This window comes from Mustela erminea, chromosome 15, assembly GCF_009829155.1.
Source record: "Mustela erminea isolate mMusErm1 chromosome 15, mMusErm1.Pri, whole genome shotgun sequence".
NCBI classification, from domain to species: domain Eukaryota; kingdom Metazoa; phylum Chordata; class Mammalia; order Carnivora; family Mustelidae; genus Mustela; species Mustela erminea.
This window is the reverse complement of record NC_045628.1, coordinates 61,001,964-61,021,505: the sequence shown is the minus strand read 5'-3', so window position 1 is coordinate 61,021,505 and position 19,542 is coordinate 61,001,964. Positions and strand designations below refer to the sequence as shown.

General features: G+C 40.5%; 1 non-coding gene across 1 annotated transcript; it reads right to left on the bottom strand.

Annotated features, from left to right (window-relative positions):
* Window positions 1–15,713: 15,713 nt before the first annotated feature.
* On the bottom strand, window positions 15,714–15,820 carry LOC116574621. The gene has a single exon (XR_004279400.1). It is a non-coding gene; the product is annotated as a U6 spliceosomal RNA (small nuclear RNA).
* Window positions 15,821–19,542: the final 3,722 nt, after the last annotated feature.

Below are 19,542 nucleotides of genomic sequence, written 5' to 3'. Positions count from 1 at the left end.
AAAAATTAAAAGGGATTCACTTTCCAAATTCCTACTCTAGTTTGGAAATTAAAAATGTTAAACTACTGAAATTAAGTCAGAGCCTCAGATATTTGATTAGGGCCCAAAACAGAAAAATCCCCATCATTAGGAAATGAAATAACTTGCCCATGGAGCTATTAGGGGAAAGAGCTGAGGTCTGACCCAGACCTGTCCCAAGACAGTCATTCTGCCCCCTCTGCTATCTTTCTTCTTTCACCTCTCCTCTGAACCCTCACCCATCTCCCCCTTTCCATTTTCTGGCCCTCAGATACTTGAGGCCCACATGCTAGCCCTAGCTCCCCCTGCAGCACCCTACCCAAACCAACCCTCCTTTAGAGAACCACACTTCAAAATGCACCTTCCTTCCTCCCCTTGCTCCACAAAAAAAAAAATAATAATAATTATAAATAAATAAATAAATAACAAGAACAACAACAAAACAAAAACAAAAAAAACAGCACCAGGCCTTCAGAATCAGATCTCTGCCAGGCTTTCAGAAGAAAGCAATCTGAATACCTAAAGCAATTTACACGGATGTGTATATAAGATACACAAATGCCTGAGGAGTTTATAAACCAAAAATCTCTACCTGCCAGAACGTGAGGCAAATAATTTCGGCGAGATGCATTTGGGGTATTACTTTAATCCTGGGAAATTTACAGCTCAGTGTGGCTGGCTTCTCAGGAGAACCACTGACAGTTACTGAGGGAAGAAGAGGATCGATACCCCAGGTTGGAGGCTGGGTGCCGGGGCTAAGGTGGTGGAGTGCAGAGGAGAGAGTGACAAAAGATAGCCCACCCAAGAGAACTTGAGACCACACTTGGCCTGTCCCACCCTTTTGCCTAACACAGAAGGAAGAACCTGAATAAGAGCTTTGGCTCCTAAGTGCTTTTATGTATTTTTTTAAAAGAGTTTATTTATTTATTTGACACAGAGAGAGAACACAAGCAAGGAGAGCGGAAGAGGGAGAGCAGGCTTCCCACTAGCCAAGCCCGATGCGGGGCCCAACCCCAGGACCCGGGGATCATGACCTGAGCCGAAGGCAGATGCTTAACCATCTGAGCCACCCGGGTGCCCTTCCTAAGTACTTTTAGATGTCATGATCGTACCAGCTCTACTGAGCCTTTTCCATGTCTCAGCCACCACTCTCAGCACTTTTAAGGTATTAACTCATTTCATCTTCATAAAAACGTTAAAAAGTGGGTGCCATGATCCCTTTGAAAAATGGAAACAGAGAGGCACCAAAGGGCTAAGTGATTTGCCTAATAGTAATTTGCCTAAAACCAGTATCCAAACCCACACAGGCCAACCCCACAGGCTCCTGCTGTAACCACTGTTCTATGCAGGGAAACCTTATATGTGACATGGGGTATTATTATTCCAGCAAAACCATATAGTAGTAAATTGAAGCATCTGCCAGCCCATCGGAGATATAGCAAATGTTTCCATTTAGAAGCACAAAGCAGACCTCAGTAGCTGAGACAGGCCAGCCCGCTAGCATCACCAGCCACACCTGTGGGTCCAGGTGGGCACTCGAGTGTCACTCAAATGATATAGCTAAGAGTGACTACAAGAGCCCAGCCTCTGAAACCCCATTTAAATAACTAACCAAATCTAAAACTATGACTTTGGCCTGAAGAAGTCTGGCTACTCCATGAGCTACTCCAACTGTGACTTTTCACTATATTCCACTGGAGATGACAGGGTGGCGTGCCAGACACAGGCAACACCTTAAGCACAGAACCAAGGGCCTCCTCCCTGGCCCCTTCTGGGGCATTCCACAATGGCAGTCCAAACAGCTTGTCTGAACTGTCATACTACGGGGATTTATTTCCAAACAGAACGGAAGAAAAAGTAATCCCTGAAAGTCTGCTCTCCTTCCAGGATTTAAAAGGCCTGATGTGAGAAAGTAAAACTAACAAAATTAAATGTGTGAAATTCTTGGGAGTCTAATGCTTCCAGTAGTCTATTTTACCATGAATCCTTAATCTGCCTGTGCCTTTTCACTTCAGTGAGGGGAGAAGCGTATCAGCGCCTGACTACAAAGACAGCTGTGGTTGAACCTAAGACTCTGTTAGCCTGGTGGCGATTGCAGAATATAAATCTGGTTTTCAGTTTTATTTCCCAGTAAACAGGGCAGCTCTAAGAATTTCACATGCACTCACATGTGCACACACATGTGCACACAGGTATTTCTCTTACAGAATGATCCTACTGATGACAAAGAAGACAGTGAGGTGAATGCCTCTGCCGAGACAGGGCCCGCTTGGACTTTCAGAGAGAGCCTGAGAGCTGCCCTTACTGCTCCCAAGGTGGTGCTCATCCAAGCACACCCAGTCCCAAGGGAAAAAGGACTGCTGAGCTCTCCACTTTTAGAACCCCGCAAACCTCCTGCATGCAACAAGGCATGAGTCCATCCCAACCCCCAGCAAAGACACCACATTAGCTGCCAACAAACCTGATGAGCTGAAGTACAAAGACACAAAGGATGAGGGACAGAGGCTTCCCCTCCAGAGGATGGGAGCAGCACTGCCTAGTGGAAGGAACAGTTCAGCAGGACAGGGAGCTTAAAAGGGGGGCTGGAGAAGGAAGAGGAAGGAGTAAGTAAGAGTAAGAAAGGGAGGCAAGGGTGAGGGACACCTGCTCTAGCCAAAAGGAGTATTGTTTCTCCCAAAGAAAGTATCTGTGGGGAAGGAGTAATGAGTAAATGGGATATCGTCACAGCCTTTGATCCTTCTTCTATACCAAACAGGCAAATCAACTACCCAAAACCATAAAGGTCCTGGATAGATTTCACCTGGGAAAGACCAGCAAGGAAGGAGGTCCTTAGAGAAAGGAAAAATGACCACCATGTCTTCATTCATGAGGGGAAAGAAAGGGAGGAAGAAGAGGAGGAAGGTGAAGAAGAAACATTGAAAGGCAGGATGAGTATGGATTGGCCCTGGGATTCAGCAGTAGAAAAGCCTTTGAGTGGCCTGGAGGTAGCACATTCCTCCAGGCTCATGCCATGAAAAGGCCATGCCCCTCACTCTCCATTGTCTTTTTCAAACCACTTCTGTTCTATCTTTCCTGAACATCCTCTTCTTTGAAGCATGTACTACTCTGTAATACCATCCTCTTCCATCCTCTCCCCCAGGGTGTCTGAAGGCCTTGGCATTTGGCTCTAAGTCTTTCTCTTTCCTAGAGTCCTGTCATCATCTGGGTAACTTCAGTGTTTGTGCTGATGACCTAGCCAATTTGACTTCTTTCCATTTGTATTCACAGAATACCAGGCACCGTATCTGTAACTTTGCATCATTATCTGTTAACCCTCACAACCGACCCATAGGTAGGCTATAGCACCCCTATTTAGAGATAGCGGGGGCTGGGATTCTAAACCATGCTGGTCAGACTTCCAAGTTCACTGCCTCGGTATGTATCTAAAATGTAAACATGAAAATCCTGCTCTTTAACCTTACATTCTTACCTTGCTACCTCTCCCATTAAACCTCTTCCTCCACCTCATCAAATGCCTAACCCGTCAACCACTGCCTTTATTCCCAGATTATCAACCCTTCCCTGACACTTCTTCCTTCCATACCTGTGGCCAGAGGAAATGCCAGGAAAATCCCTCATGAGACTGTTTCTTTGGCTCAATGCCCACATAATGAATTCTCTCCCTTTGATCACCAGACTACCGATTAAATTAGTAAAATCCTCTAGGCCTAGAACTGTAAGCAATGTTATGATGGTGATGTAAGTGCTGGTTTGAACTTTTAATAAGTGTGTTAGATTGCTTGGAACCAGGTAGAGAGAAAACAGCTGATGGCAGGTGGCAACTGATAAGAACCATGGCTACTCCCAGTTAGCCTCATAAAAATGAGGCCCTGTGCTTTCCCTTGAACCCCTTGGGGCTCTTGATCTAACAGGAGCACACACTGACTATGATGTCACCGCTGGCATGAATTGAAAGACATGCTGTCTCTTTCCATCCTGAAGACAGTGACTCAGCACTCTAGGGGTTTCATAGGTGGCTGAAAAAAATCTCCCCTTTACCATCCATTAACATACACCCACTCCTACTGAATGAGAGGGAAAGTAAAATGTAGCCTTCATTAGGGACCTCCCTTCTCTCTTCTCCAGAATCAAGGTCTGCAGGGAGGGTTGGAGAGTGAATGAAGTAGACTTTATGTATACCTATATGTTCTTTGTCACTAGGCATGACAAAAAGGTAAGAAAATATGAGATAGATCTATAATGAGTTCTGAGCCCATCAATAACACAGACAATGATTCCCCGTCAACCATTTAAACAATGTTCTCATCAACATCTCCATTCTCTTGCCTTGTTGCCCTGTTCTCTTTCCTGACAATCCCCAGAAACTCTCTGATTTCCCCAATTCTGAGAGTTCTGGTACTATTAGAAAGAATCACAAAACCATTTTGATTACGTATTTACACATTTTTAGAGTTCCAACCTCTGCTCTTCCCTAAATATACTGTTTCCCTTTAGCAGCACTTCCAAAGCTGCCCCATGTTTATCAGGTCCCCTACTCCAACCCTAGCCCCTTTATCCTAAGACAGCATTGCTACCTAAACTTCAAACACACACACACACACACACACACACACACACACACACACACACACACAGAGTCATCCTCAACTTCCATCCCTTCCACCTTTCAGGTTTTATTCCAACCCATCTTCCCCATTCCCTTCTTGTCTAAAAAATTTCCAAGCCCTTTTCAGGACCAGTCACTTCACCAATATTTTGATCTCATTTTTGCCTTCCCTTTCTGATATGCTTCATTGGTGCTTGAATCTTCCCCATCCGAACAATCAATAAAGCAAGCCTCTCCTCAATTCCACCTAGCCCTCAAACCACCACCTTATGGCTGCCCTTCATTCACAACTAAGGCATAATTTTGCTCCCAGTCCTGTTCCCATATCGAAGTTCCACTGGAAGAAGTTAACATTTTCCAGCGTGTCAAACCCAGTCTTCAGTTCTCATCTAACTCTCTTTTCTGAAGTTACAGCATTGCTATAAATTGGTCCCACGTGAGTTAAAAGCACAAATACTGGAGTCATGGCCCAAGTGCAATCTGGTTTCCACCAGTTACATACTGTTTGACCTTGTCCTGAATTACTCAACTATGGTCTCAGTTTCCTCATCCTTAAAATGGAGAATATACTAATCATGGCTCCTTGCATTTAAAGCTTACTAGCTAGCTTCTAAAGGAAGGGGTGGAATTTGAGAGAGAAAAAAGCTGGATTGGAAGTCAGAAGAATAGAGACTTATTCCCAGCCTTAGAATATTTGTAATAACAAGATCTCTGGGTCTCATTGCTTAAAGAGACTGGCTGATCATGAGAGCCCTTTCTGCCCCAAACATTTCTGAGACAAGGAGTCTGACAACTTTGAGAAAATGTACAAATGAGTACTGTGTGAGCAACACATTAGGAAGGTCTTCAGGGAGAGGGAAGAGCAACATCAGCAGGAAATTTGAAGGAGGTTGGACAGGTAAAACTCCAGTGGACACTAAAAGCAGGGAAGATTTAACTGAAGTAGAAAAGAAGGAACAGATTTCTGAGTTTGAGAAGCAAAACAACAAAGTCATGGAGTGATTTAAGGGGCACCAGGAAGACCTCCCCAACAAAAGTATCTTCCCCATCTTGACAAAAGGTTCTGAATGTCAGTAAACAGTTTTGAAGTTATTGTTAAACCATAAATATGTTCTTTATAATTGACTAAAATAAGTATGACCTATGCTCTGCAACCATGTAAAATAATTTGTTGAAGAATGGTTAATGAAGGATGCGCCCCATGGTATTAATGGTGGTTTTCCCTAGGCATTGGTTTTTGGTGACTTTTATCATGATTATCTACATTTTTCTCATGAACATAAATTGTCATTTATAACTAGAAAGAATAAAAGCTATATTTAAGGTTTTAAATGCAGTTAAGGAGGGGGTGACATCTTAAGCCATTAATAATTAATAGAAGAAACTGACAGATGTTTGGGACTCAGTTGAAGACACACATGTCAGGGATACTGAGAGAGAGAGTTGCTGCAAGGGGAGATAGCAAAGCATTGTCAATATTCTTTGCCTAGTTCCTAAACTTGTCCTTGCAACAGTATATTTTAACCTCTTAAGACCATTTTATTCATTCTTACCTCCAATTTTATATCTAGTACACAAAAGGATTCAAGGATTTTATTAATTGCAAAAGATATCTTTTTAAGTACTGATATAGCAAGGGTATACAACTACTCATCCTTTTTCAGTGACAAATGTCTGTTCGTTATTCTTCACCTCAATCCTCACTCTCAGATTTGTGGAGCCTTGGAGTAGTTAATGGAGTTCTGAGAAGTGAAAGGCTGGGCAGGATGACTCATATAAACAAGCATGATGGGGATAATTTTTATGTCTACAGATGTATTTTTAATTCATTCTCTCCTATTCAGCTTTTATACATCCTTTCCATCATTATGGTCTCAGAGAAAGGGAGAAAGCAACTCCTTCCTCAGGAGGGAGGACAGAATTTAGAAATATTTTCTAACAACCAGAAGTGGAAATTAAAACTTTGCAGTGAATGGTGACCTCAAATAAGAGGCATAACCAAGGAGACAGCATGATATAGTTTCTTTGCCTTAGGCTCAATCTCAACATGAGAGGTTATTAGGTAATGGCTGAGGAAAAAGTCAAAAGTAGAGGGGTTTCTGGCCCCACTTCCTGTGGGGACTCCAGGTGGAAATTTCATCCCAGAATGACTTCACACCAACAATGGAGGAGTCTCACGAAAGGAAAAATGATGTGATTAGAAGAAATAAAGTCTGAGGCAGCTACTGTGTGGCAAGGAAGGAATCCAGAAGTCAAGTCGTCTAGGAAAGACCAACCGTAGGAGCAGAAAATGAGAGACCCAAGTTCACAGCAGATACCAGAGGACTATTAGTGATTTGCAGATAAGTGACATTGGTGTAGAGAACAGAGGGGAACACAAAGGCCTAAGTGTGTGTGGAGCTGAGACTTCTCTCTGCTCAGAACTTAAAGTCACTTAAGACCAGCAGTTCTCCAGTAAATGTTTAACAAAAGAGTCCTCAGAGAGAAAAAGCCATATTCCAAAGTCCTACTTTGTAGAACTTGGAGATTTTTTGGTATGAATACTCCCACCAACGCAGACTTCAAGCTACCAACATTACACCATTGAACTTGGAGTTGAGAAGAAATGAAGTACATGGCAGTGTACTATCATATAATATTTCCACTTACAGATAATAGTAGATATAAATAACTTCAATTGTATAGATAATAGTCAAACGTGGTTCAATAATTAGGAAATGATGAGTCTTGAATCTTACTTTCTTTTTAGTATTACTTATTTAATTGTAAATTTATATCACTTAGTTGTTAATAAAGACTAAATATAAAAAATGACTTGCAAAATTCCCAAAAATGTAACAATGAATTCTGACAAGCCAGTGTATGCCAGATGAGCATACCACAGCTTAAGAAGCCCTACCCATTTCTTCCAAATGTTATCTTGGAGAAATACAGGGGAAATGGAAGGAAAATTGAATTCGGTCACTTACCCAAAAAAAAATTACCACTAATTGATAAATGTTAGTGTCTACTACAACCTACTCTACCATCATTTCCAACCTTGAAAACTCAGGAAGAAGGTAAAATCAGTTACAAAAAAAACAGAAAGAAACTAATTTCTTTGCACATCTTAGAATTTTTGTGTGTATCAATTAGAAATTCTGTGCCACCTAACGGAATCCTCCAGTAACAGAAGCTTATGTGGATAGGGGTGTATTTTTCTTATATAACAAGCAGTCAGGCCTGTACTTCCTGGTCGCAAAATGGCTGCCCCAGCTCTACGCAATACATTTGCATTCAGGCCAAAAGGAAGGGGCAAAAAGCCCAGCAGCAGTTTGTATCCTTTTATCAGGAGCACAAAAACTTTCCCAGGAACCTGCCTTCTCTTGTCCCTCCCCATGTCCTTCCTTCCTCCCAGAGGACTTCTGTTGCTTAAGTCTTACTGGTCAGAACTAGGTTACTTGGCCTTAGCTACAAGGGACACTAGGAGAATATTTCCAATTGGCCTAGACCAGTCAGGATCTACTACCTTGGACTCAGCATGTTGCTGCCAATATATGAGAAAACCAGAGTTCTGCTAGCAAGGAAGAAGGGAGTAGTGGAGAATAGGCCAGCTGGAAGCAGAGTCTAGGACAACATAAATCAGTATTTCAAACTCTAATACAAAGAGCAAAGTGGAAGAACTGTGTTAAATGGAAGAGTCAAGATTGGCATTTGTTTGCCAGAGCATACAATGGAAATTCAGGAAGAGCCCGGAAGTATCGCTTACATCTAAGGCAGAGCTTATCAGGAATGCAAACGGAGACCTGGAGGTCTTAGCTACTGCCCCACCTCCTGGCCTGAAAGGCACTTCCTTTCAGCCACTTCAACAGCAGGAAATGGGATAAAGACAATGAAGTCCAATGGTAAAAGGTTTCCCCATCAGGGAATATTGGGGAATTCGAGACTCTCCTTTTAATATTTTAGGCTGCTCAGAGCGTTTACTGAGTAATTTTTCCTAGGGACCAGAGTCCCACTTGCTCTTTCCTGAGCACACACTTCAGGTGTCATTTATGACGCAGGGGAGAGCTGTAGCACTGAGAAGGAAAGTGAAAAGAAGGTCCTTCCTTCCCTGCCCCTAATGAACCTCCAGACTAGTAAAGGTTATTTACTTGAATGGTTGGGACATTCCTTGGGAAAGGAGCTGAATGCCTAAATATTATGAGCACCAGTCCCACAGGCCATCAGCAAATGGAGCCTGCCTTGCTATGACTGGGTGTGTGACTCTCATTTGGCCAATAAACTCCTTGTAGGAGTCACACTAGATCCAGGAAAAAGGCAAGTCACAGATGTTCTAGAGATGGAGGCTGTAGGGGTTGAGGGTGAAAGATGAACAATTGGACAGGGGTTAGTGTTAAATTAAAAATTCCACCTTAACTTTTCTGAAATAAAATGTGGGTCCTTTAATTGAATAGGTTGAATAAATGCAAATAACTTTAAGCAAAAAAGATCTGATTCATCTGTCCACACTGCCAAAATCACACACATCAAGTTTATTTTTCTAGTGAAACATATCCAGTGCTTTTCTCATCATATAATACTATCTTACTTAAAGAACATTTACAAAATGGCATTTTGAATTTTTTTGTTTTCCATGTTTCTCAACCAAAGTTCTCTCCTTGAAGTCTGTATTGGGGGGAGGGGGGTTCCTGACTCTCTAGACAAGTGTTCAGACTTGAAAATGTTAACTAATTTCATTTTTTTGATAGTTTGTCTGTGATCTGAACTGAGTCATACCAAAAATACCTCTATAAGATTTGACCTTTTACTTAAATCCCACATTGAGATAATACACTTAATATGGTTATCAAGAAGACCTTTGTTCTTAAAAGCACATTTAAAATAAATCACTCTTAAAAAGAAAACTGTTTTCAATTAAGTTCTTTACAGGCAATCGGATTGAAAGGTATATTTGCCTTTTTATTTTCTTTATATAAATTATACCCAAGAGTGCCATGATGACAGCAATATACAAACTATGCTTTACCTTTGTATTTACTTCTTGTCAAAATAAGCTCTACAAATTAATTTGTTTTTAGAGTGTTTTATGACCAATAAGCCCCAGGGTAAAAACAATGAAGGCAGTAAACATTTTTTATTGTTAATGAAAAAAACCTAGTCCAATTATATAAGGATAAGTAATTCTTATTTCCTTCCTATAAGTAATTCTTATATAAGAATATAATTCTTATATCCTTATGAGGATAAGTAAATTCTTCTGATGAAGAGTTTACATGTACTAGAAAATTTTCACTCATCTCTAACAATGTTTTATCATTTAGAAAAGCTTTCAAAACAGTTTTTGCTTGAGTCCCATGAGCCAAGTGAGCCTTCAGTGATAACTTAAGAGGGTGAACAACTAATCTTGGCCTCCTGTATGTTTTGTTTTGTTTAGCCAACTTACAGTACATTTTTTTAAATTTTAGCCATCTTATAGTACATTTTTTTTAAATTTTACTCCACTATGTTTTAACCACCTAACACTTCTGTTATTAAACTCTCATGTGCCCCATAAAAATGCTGAGAGCTTAAATAGAGAGTTTTAATCTAACAAGTACTGATACCAAAAGAGAAATTTCTCTTATTTCTCAACTATCTTATTTTTTTCTCTTTTGATTTGACCCTTCAACCCATCCATGTTAGAGGCTGTTTTATTAGGGGCAGATTTTGCATTTTCCTTAGCGATTTACTATGAGGGTCCTAAAGGGGCAAAATTCAAAAAGCAGAAGTCTGGAAGAAAAATAATTTGGGAATGAAGTAATTTTATACATGTTTATTTATTTGTATATATTTATTTAATATATAAATTTAATCCATAAAATGAGCTTGCTATTTCTCAAATTACCTATAGTAAAGTGCAAATTTTTAAAAATTGGATCTCATGAAGTATTTGTTAGATTACTCCTCTCCTTTACCCCTCCCACCATAGCCTAGACAGGTTAGCATAGGGCGAGGCCCCAGACCCCAGAGTGGGATTGGAAGAGATATCTGTTTCAAAAACATAGAAACAAGAAGAGTTAGAGAAGAGTCAGGGCGTCAAAGAAACTGAAAATATCACTGATCCAAAAGGGCAAGCACAGGGCTGGAAAGGAAAGACAAAGGCCAGGTCTGAAATGCTTTGGGAGTGAAAAATGGGAGATAGGAGACAGTCCAATATAGGGTCCGGAACAAGTAGAGCACACTTGTACCAGTCCTGAACCACTGAGGAAGGGACATAATGGAAGAAGCATCAGGTGACCAAGCAGAGTCTGATTTGAAGGTAGAAAGAACAGCAAAAAGAATGGCCAGAAGATAAAGACCCCACTAAAAAAGATAACCACAGGGCAATATCCCTGATGCACAGAGATGCAAAAATCCTCAATAAAATACTAGCAAACCAAATCCAACAGTATATTTTAAAAAATCATTCACCACAATCAGTCGGATTTATTCCTGTGCTGCAAGGTGATTCAATATTCACAAATCAATCAATATAATTCATTACATCAATACGAAAAATAATAAGAACTTATGATAATTTCAATAGACACAGAAAAAGCATGTGACAAAGTACAACATCCATTCATGATAAAAACGCTCAGCAAAGTAGGTTTAGAGGGACTGTACCTCAGCATTATAAAGCCATCTATGAAGAACCCATGGCTAACATCCTCAATAGGGAAAAACTGAGAGCTTTTCCCCTACGTTCAGGAACAAGACAAGGATGACCACTCTCACTCCTTTTATTCAACATATTACTGGAAGTCCTAGCCAAAAATCAGACAACAGAAATATATAAAATGGCATTCAAACTGGTAAGGAAGAAGTAAAGGTATCACTCTTTACAGATGACACAATATTCTGTATAGGAAACCCTAAAGACCACCAAAAAACTGCTAGAACTGATTAATGAATTCATAAAGTCGCAGGATACAAAAATTAATGTGCAGAAATCTGTTGCATTTTATATACTAATAATGAAGCAGCAGAAGGAGAAATTAAGAAAGCAATCCCAAGGGTAAATACCCAATAGTGCAATTGCTGGGTCATAGGGCAGTTCTATTTTCAACATTTTGAGGAACCTCCATGCTGTTTTCCAGAGTGGTTGCACCAGCTTGCATTCCCACCAACAGTGTAGGAGGGTTCCCCTTTCTCCGCATCCTCGGCAGAGAGAGTCAATTATCATATGGTTTCACTTATTTGTGGAGCATAACAAATAGCATGGAGGACATGGGGACTTAGAGTGGAGAAGGGAGTTGGGGGAAATTGGAAGGGGAGGTGAACCATGAGAGACTATGGACTCTGAAAAACAATCTGAGGGTTTTGAAGGGACGGGGGGTGGGAGGTTGGGGTACCAGGTGGTGGGTATTATAGAGGGCACGGATTGCATGGAGCACGGGGTGTGGTGCAAAAATAATGAATACTGTTATGCTGGAAATAAATAAAAAAATAAATAAATAAATAAAATTTAAAAAAAAGAAAGCAATCCCATCTATAATTGCACCAAAAATAATAAGATACATAGGAATAAACTAACCTAAGAGGTAAAAGACCTGTAGTCTGAAAACTATAAAATGCTGATGAAAGAAACTGAAGATGACACAAAGAAATGGGAAGATATTCCATGCTCATGGATTGGAAGAACAAATATTGTTAAAATGTCTATATTAACCAAAGCAATCAATTAATTTAATGCAATCCCTAACAAAAACCAATAGCATTTTTCACAGAACTAGAACAAACAATCCTAAAATGTGTATGGAACCAAAAAAGACCTTGAATATCCAAAGCCATCTTGAAAAGGAAAAGCAAAGCTGGAAGCATCAAAATTCTGGACTTCAAGTTATATTACAAAGCTGTAGTAATCAAAACAGTAACAGTACTAGCACAAATATAGACCCGCAGATCAATAGAACAGAATAGAAAATCCAAGGGTGCCTGGATGGTTCAGCCAGTTAAGCCTCCCATTCTTGATTTTGGCTCAGGTCATGATCTCAGGGTCATGAAATTGAGCCCTACATCAGGCTCCATGCTCAGCAGGGGGGTCTGCTGGAGATTCTCTCTCTCCTTCTCCTTCTGCCCTCCCCCCGCCCGCCACTAGCTCTCTCTTTCTCTTTCTTTAAAATAAATAAGTCTTTAAAAAAAAGAAAATCTAGAAATAAACCCACAATTTTATGGTCAATTAATCTTCAACAAAGCAGTAAAGAATACCCAGTGGGAAAAGGACAGTCTCTTCAACAAATGGCATTGGGAAGTGGAGAGCAGCATGCAAAGGAATGAAACTGGACCACTTCCTTACAGCATACACAAAAATAAATTCAAAATGGATTAAAGACTTAAATGTGAGACCTGAAACCATAAAAATCCTAGAAAAGAACTCAGGCAGTAACTTCTTTGACACTATCTGTAGCAACTGCTTTCTAGATAGGTCTCCTGAGGCAAGAGAAACAAAAGCAAAAATGATCACACTACACCATGATTGGGACTACACCAAAATAAAAAGCTCCTACACAGCAAAGAAAACAATAAAACTAAAAGGTAAAAGGTAACCAATTGAATGGGAAAAGATACTTGTAAACGACATATCCAATAAGGGGTCAGTATCCAAAATATATAAAGAACTTAAATCAAGATCCAAAACAGAGATAATCTAATTTTAAAATGGGCAAAAGGGGCACCTGGGTGGCTCAGCTGGTAAAGCATCCTACTGTTCATTTCAGCTCAGGTCATAAAGTCCTGGAATTGAGCCCAGCATTAGACTCCCCTCTCAGCAGGGAGTCTGCTTGAGGATTTTTTTTTTCTACTCCCTCCTCCCCTTCCCCCACATGCATGTGCTCTCTCTTTCTCACTGTCTCTCTCAAATAAATAAATAAATCTTTTTTTTTTTTTAATGGGCAAAATAGGGGCGCCTGAGTGGCTCCGTGGGTTAAAGCCTCTGCCTTCAGCTCAGGCCGTGATCCCAGGGTCCTGGGATCAAGCCCCGCATCCGGCTCTCTGCTCAGCAGGGAGCCTGCTTCCCCCTCTCTATCTGCCTGCCGCTCTGCCTACTTGTGATCTCTGTCTGTCAAATAAATAAATAAAATCTTTTTTAAAAAATGGGCAAAAGACATGAACAGACATACAGATGGCCAATAGACCCATGAAAAGATGCTCATCATCATTTATCATCAGGAAAACACAAATCAAAACTAAAGTGAGATATTACCTCACACCTTTCAGAATGGCTAAAATTAAAAACACAAGAAACAATAGGTATTGGTGAGGATATGGAGGAAAAAAAACCCTGTGTGTTGCACTGTTGGTGGGAATGCAAACTGCAAACTGGTGCAGCCACTCTGGAAAACAGTATGGAGGTTCCTCAAAAAGTTAAACATCAAACTACCTTAGGATCCAGCAATCACACAACTGGGTATTTACCCACAGAATACAAGAACATCAGTTCAAAGGGAAATATGCACCCTTATGTTTATAACAACATTATTTATTTACAATAGCCAGGATGTGAAAGCAGCCCAGTATCCATTGATTGATGAATGGATAAAGAGGTGGTATATATATGCAATGCAATATTACTCAGTCACCCAAAAAGGAATGAAATTCTTGCCATTCACAACAACATGGGTGGAGCTAGAGAGTATAATGCTAAGTGAAAGAAGTGAGTTGGAGACAAATACTGTATGATTTCACTCATATGAGAAATTTAAAAACCAATAAAATTGAACAAAAGAAAAAAGAGAAAGAGAGACAAAGCAAGAAAGAGACTCTAATTATAGAGAACAAACTGATGGTTAGAAGAGGGAGGGGGTTAAGGGGGATGGGTGAAACAGGTCATTGGGATTAAGGAGACCACTTGTGATAAGCACTGGGTATTACATGGAAGTGCTGAATCACTATATTGCATACTTGAAATTAATATAAGAATGTATGTTAATGGGGTGCCTGGGTGGCTCAGTGGGTTAAGCCGCTGCCTTCGGCTCAGGTCATGATCTCAGGGTCCTGGGATCGAGTCCCGTATCGGGCTCTCTGCTCAGCGGGGGGCCTGCTTCCCTTCCTCTCTCTCTGCCTGCCTCTCTGTCTACTTGTGATCTCTCTCTATCAAATAAATAAATAAAATCTTTAAAAAAAAAAAAAAGAATGTATGTTAACTAACTGGAATTAAAAATTTTAGGGATGCATGGATAACTCAGTTAAGCATCTGCCTCTGGTTCAGGTCATGATCCCAGGGTCCTGGGATGGAACCTCAAATAGGGCTCCAGGTGGCAGCCTGCTCCTCCCTCTACCTGCCGCTCCCCCACTTGTGTGTGTGCGCTCTCTCTCTCTCTCTCTCTGTCAAATAAATAAAATCTTTTAAAAAATAAAATAAAATAAAAACTTTTTTTAGAAAGATTTTTGTATATTTACTTGACAAAGAGAGAGAGACAGCAAGAGAGGGAACACAAGCAGGGGGAGAGGGAGAGTCTAGAAGCAGGCTTCCTGCCGAGCTTGGGATACCCACCAACGCAGGGCTTGATCCTAGGACCCTGGGATCATGACTTGAGCCCAAAAGGCAGATGCTTAATGACTGAGCCAACAAGGCGCTCTAAAATAAAAACTTTTTTTAAATGGTCCATAGACTTCAAGTAAAGTCAGTATTTCTATTGAGTCTTCTGGGTCATTCATGGGGTCAGAGATCTCTGAGAAGGTTTACCACAGAAGTAATACCATTACACTGTATTTTCCTCCCAGTTAATTGCATTAAGAAAATTAGAAGCTGCCTCTCCATGCCTCTTATATAAAACACCTCTGCAAGAAAGAGCCTCACACCTAGAAGGCCCATCCAACCCCCAGGTTATTTCCCAAGCTGTGGCCCAAATAACGACCAATTGGATCAAGCTATACTCTGCTGACAGACTTCCTTCTTAGTCGAATTCTCAGGTGAAGAAAGCTGCTAATACAAAACCCAACAGGCATCATATTGGGGTGAGTCAGCCTGAGACAGCCCATGTTAGTTGAAACTAATGAAAAAAAAGCCACAGGATTTCTTTTTCCTTTTCTTTTTCCTTTTCTTTTTTACTTTTCTTTTCTTTCTTTTATTTTCTTTTCTTTTACCTTTCTTTTTGTAGAACACTTCACAGATCCGCATGTCATCCTTGCTCAAGGGCCATGCTAATCTTCTCTATACCATTCCAGTTTTAGTATATGTGTTGCCTAAGTGAGCACAACCACAGGATTTCTTTAAGCTCTTGTTCAGGCAGAAGTTCTGGCCTAACTGTTCCTTTTGAGGTGGGTGGACCATTTAGACTTTATAGCATGAAGATGAGCCCCTTCTTTAGAGGAAAAAAGTCATTTCTCATAGAACAGATAAAGACCTATCGCATCATTTTTCTGATGCCAGAGACAGCAAGATGAAGTATATAACCTAAGTTGTTAAATGAAGTAGAGGAAAAAAGATCTACAGATTAATAATAACTCCTTGAGAAAAACACAGGAAATAAATGATGTCATTAAAATTTTCTCATGCCTTTCCTTTAGCTGAATTCTAAAAGTATGATCACATCTATCAAGTAATAACCATACACATAAGTGGGAGTTGAATTGTAAATTATATGTTCCTACATTCTTCATGAATGCTGCGATGGATAAATACATGTGTCAACTTGACTAGGCCACAGAGTGCCCTGATAGTTACTCAAACATTATTCTGGGTGTGTCTGTGAGGGTGTTTCTGGAAGAGGTTAACATCTGAATTGGTAGACACAATAAATCAGATAGTCCTCTCTACTGGGGATGGGCCTTGCCCCATCAGTAGAAGGCCAGAATAGAACAAAAGGGTGGAGTAAGACAGAATTCCTTCTATCTGACCATATTCAAGCTGGGACATCAGTTTTTCTGACCTGAACTAAAACATCAGCTTTTACTGTTATTGAGTCTTGAGCCCGCTAGCCTTCAGAATGGAACAATACCAGTGGTATACTCTGCTGAGTCTCCAGTTTGTCAACTCAACTTGCAGATCTTAGAATATGTCCATCTCCCAACTGCATAAACCAATTCTTTATAATAAATATCTTTAGAGAGAGAGGAGAGAAACACATATACATTCCATTGATTCTCTTTCTCTGGAGAACCTGACTAATACAGATGTTTATATAAATTTTACAGAAAAGTTGTATAAAGAATAAAGACATACCAAGTAGACTTAGTTGTTTTTCTCTCCCCTAAACCGCAGCCATATGGCCTAGTCTGGTAGTAATTCAAAGAATCATCTGAGATGAAAGTCACACCCAGACTAAAAAGGAAAGCCACAGCCACCACCACTACCACCATATTCAGAGCTGCCACGTTCAATCAGACGATTTACATCTAAATCCATCACATTTATAAGATCTGGAGAGACCAAGAGGTGAAGTAGGAGTATTACTTTAGGTCTATTGTTGGCTATATATTGTAACTATAATTATATACATAGCTCCCCTTCTAATGGCGCCACTGATTTAATGACAGAGTGAAGGCAGATTGGTCTGGTTGTCAGGGTCTTAGATAACTTGACTGAACGTATTATATCAATGTCAGAGCCAGCACTATGTCTCAAGTCAATATCAGAAAGTAAATAAAAGCCAAACTTTCAGACTAATATGAAGATTTTTTTTAAGATTTTATTTATTTATTTGACAGAGATTACAAGTAGGCAGAGAGGCAGTGAGAGAGAGGAGGAAGCAGGCTCCCTGCTGAGCAGAGAACCCGATGTGGGGCTCCATCCCAGGACACTGGGATCGTGATCCGAGCTGAAGGCAGAGGCTTTAACCCACTGAGCCACCCAGGCGCCCCCTGATATATAAATTTTATTCACCAGAATTCTGGGGCAAAAGTAGCTTACACATACAAGAAAAACCACCAGCACTAGATGGGACATGTTCCAGAAAACTGCATACACCAAAGAAGGTCAGTGTGTGGTGTGTGAGGGCTCAGAATGGCAGAGCCTCCCGTGAGTGTACTCAAGACAGAGCAAAAGAGAGCTTTATGCGGTTATTATGAGCAGGAAGCTGGTGAAAAAGAAAGAAGTGTTAAGGGAATTTTTAGGAAGATTTCTGTATGATTTCACTATCTGAAATCCCTTAAAAATAAAACTTAAGAGCAATATTTACATCATTCTTCAAGGTTTCTCAAGTTAGACTGTTGCTGAATGTTGCTATACAAGGACGCCTGACTTTGTATGAGTTTCACTGCATTTAGACAAAGGTCATCTTCAGATTCCAACATCATTCCCAATTCCCACTCAGGGCAGACTTTCCTATCACTATAAAAATGTATAATCTACAATTAACAGTGTGGGTCATTATCAAGAAAAGTAGGATTGAGCTTTGGTGTTTTTGGTGTTTATCTTTCAGAAATCTTAGCTTATATTTATGACTCTTAGTATCTTGTGGCATACAGTATCCACCAATCAACTCTAGAAAAGCAAAGTGGGGCGTGTCCAACATTTGGCTCCAGGCATGGTTCTAAATTGCCATAATGTCCCAGATCAATAGAAAGGTTACATAGAACCTATATAGCAAAGGTAGAGAAAACAACATATACCAGCTCAAATTATATCCTCAGTACCTAAAAGGATTAGAAAACACTTTAAATTTTTTTTTTAAGATTTTATTTATTTATGACAGAGAGATGAAGAGCACAAGTAGGCAGAGCAGCAGGCAGAGGGAGAAGCAGGCTCCCCACTGAGCAGGGAGCCTGATTCGGAACTCCATCCCAGGACCCTGGGATCATGACCTGAGCCATAGACAGATGCTTAACCAACTGAGTCACCCAGGCATCCTAAAAACACTTTAAATTAAAAAAAGAATGCCGGGTGCCTGGGTGGCTCAGTGGGTTAAGCCGCTGCCTTCGGCTCAGGTCATGATCTCAGGGTCCTGGGATCGAGTCCCGCATCGGGCTCTCTGCTCGGCAGGGAGCCTGCTTCTCTCTCTCTCTCTCTCTCTCTCTCTCTCTCTGCCTGCCTCTCCATCTACTTGTGATTTCTCTCTATCAAATAAATAAATAAAATCTTTAAAAAAAAAAAAAAAAAAAGAATGCAGGGCCACCTGGGTGGCTCAGTCAATTAAGTGTCTGCCTTTGGCTCCTGTTATGATCCTAGGGTCCTGAGATCAAGCCCCTCATCAGGCTCCCTGCTGAGCGGTGAGCCTGCTTCTCTCTCTCCCTCTGCCAACCACTCCCCCTGCTTGGACTCTCTCTCTCTCTCAATCCCTCTCTGTCAAATAAATAAAATATTTTTTAAATTTTTTAAAAATTTTTAAAAGAAATCAGAATGTTACCAAAATGTAAATTATTTATCACAAAAGTCACCGTAAAGACAAATCAGACACTACCTTGGTGTATTATCTTAGGTTGCAGATTCTGGAGTGAGTACTTAGAGCTAAAATTACATATCACCAAAATTACCCCTAAAAATCCCCAAGGAACATACCATGTCAGAGACACACAGTCTCTTCACTCAGTCCAACATATCCAAATTTTCCTGCAAAGGTGGAACAGGTAACCCGGGCTTTTGTTGAGACCAGGGACCCAACTTCTATTTAGAGACTATGTGGCAGCGACAATCTGTTGTACAAAAAATATTAGAATCACACTTGGTGCAATGAAAAGTTAACACCATGAGCAGCACATGGGAACTAAGCCAACCAAGAGAATAGCAGGTTCTTTTCTATCATCTTCTGTGTGCCCCAAGGTTAACACGTACTGATTGCAGTAGAGAACAAAATTATCTAAGCATAATTGCATTTGTTTATACTAAGTATACATCTGACAGGATTCCACTCTATTTAGAAGGAAAAAACACACAGTGGAAAAGAAGACACACCAAAGTGGTGAACTTAACCCTGTAAGTAAAGATGCAATATCACTCACTCTAGACCTGCTTGAACAGTTAGCCTCGCCAGCAAATACAC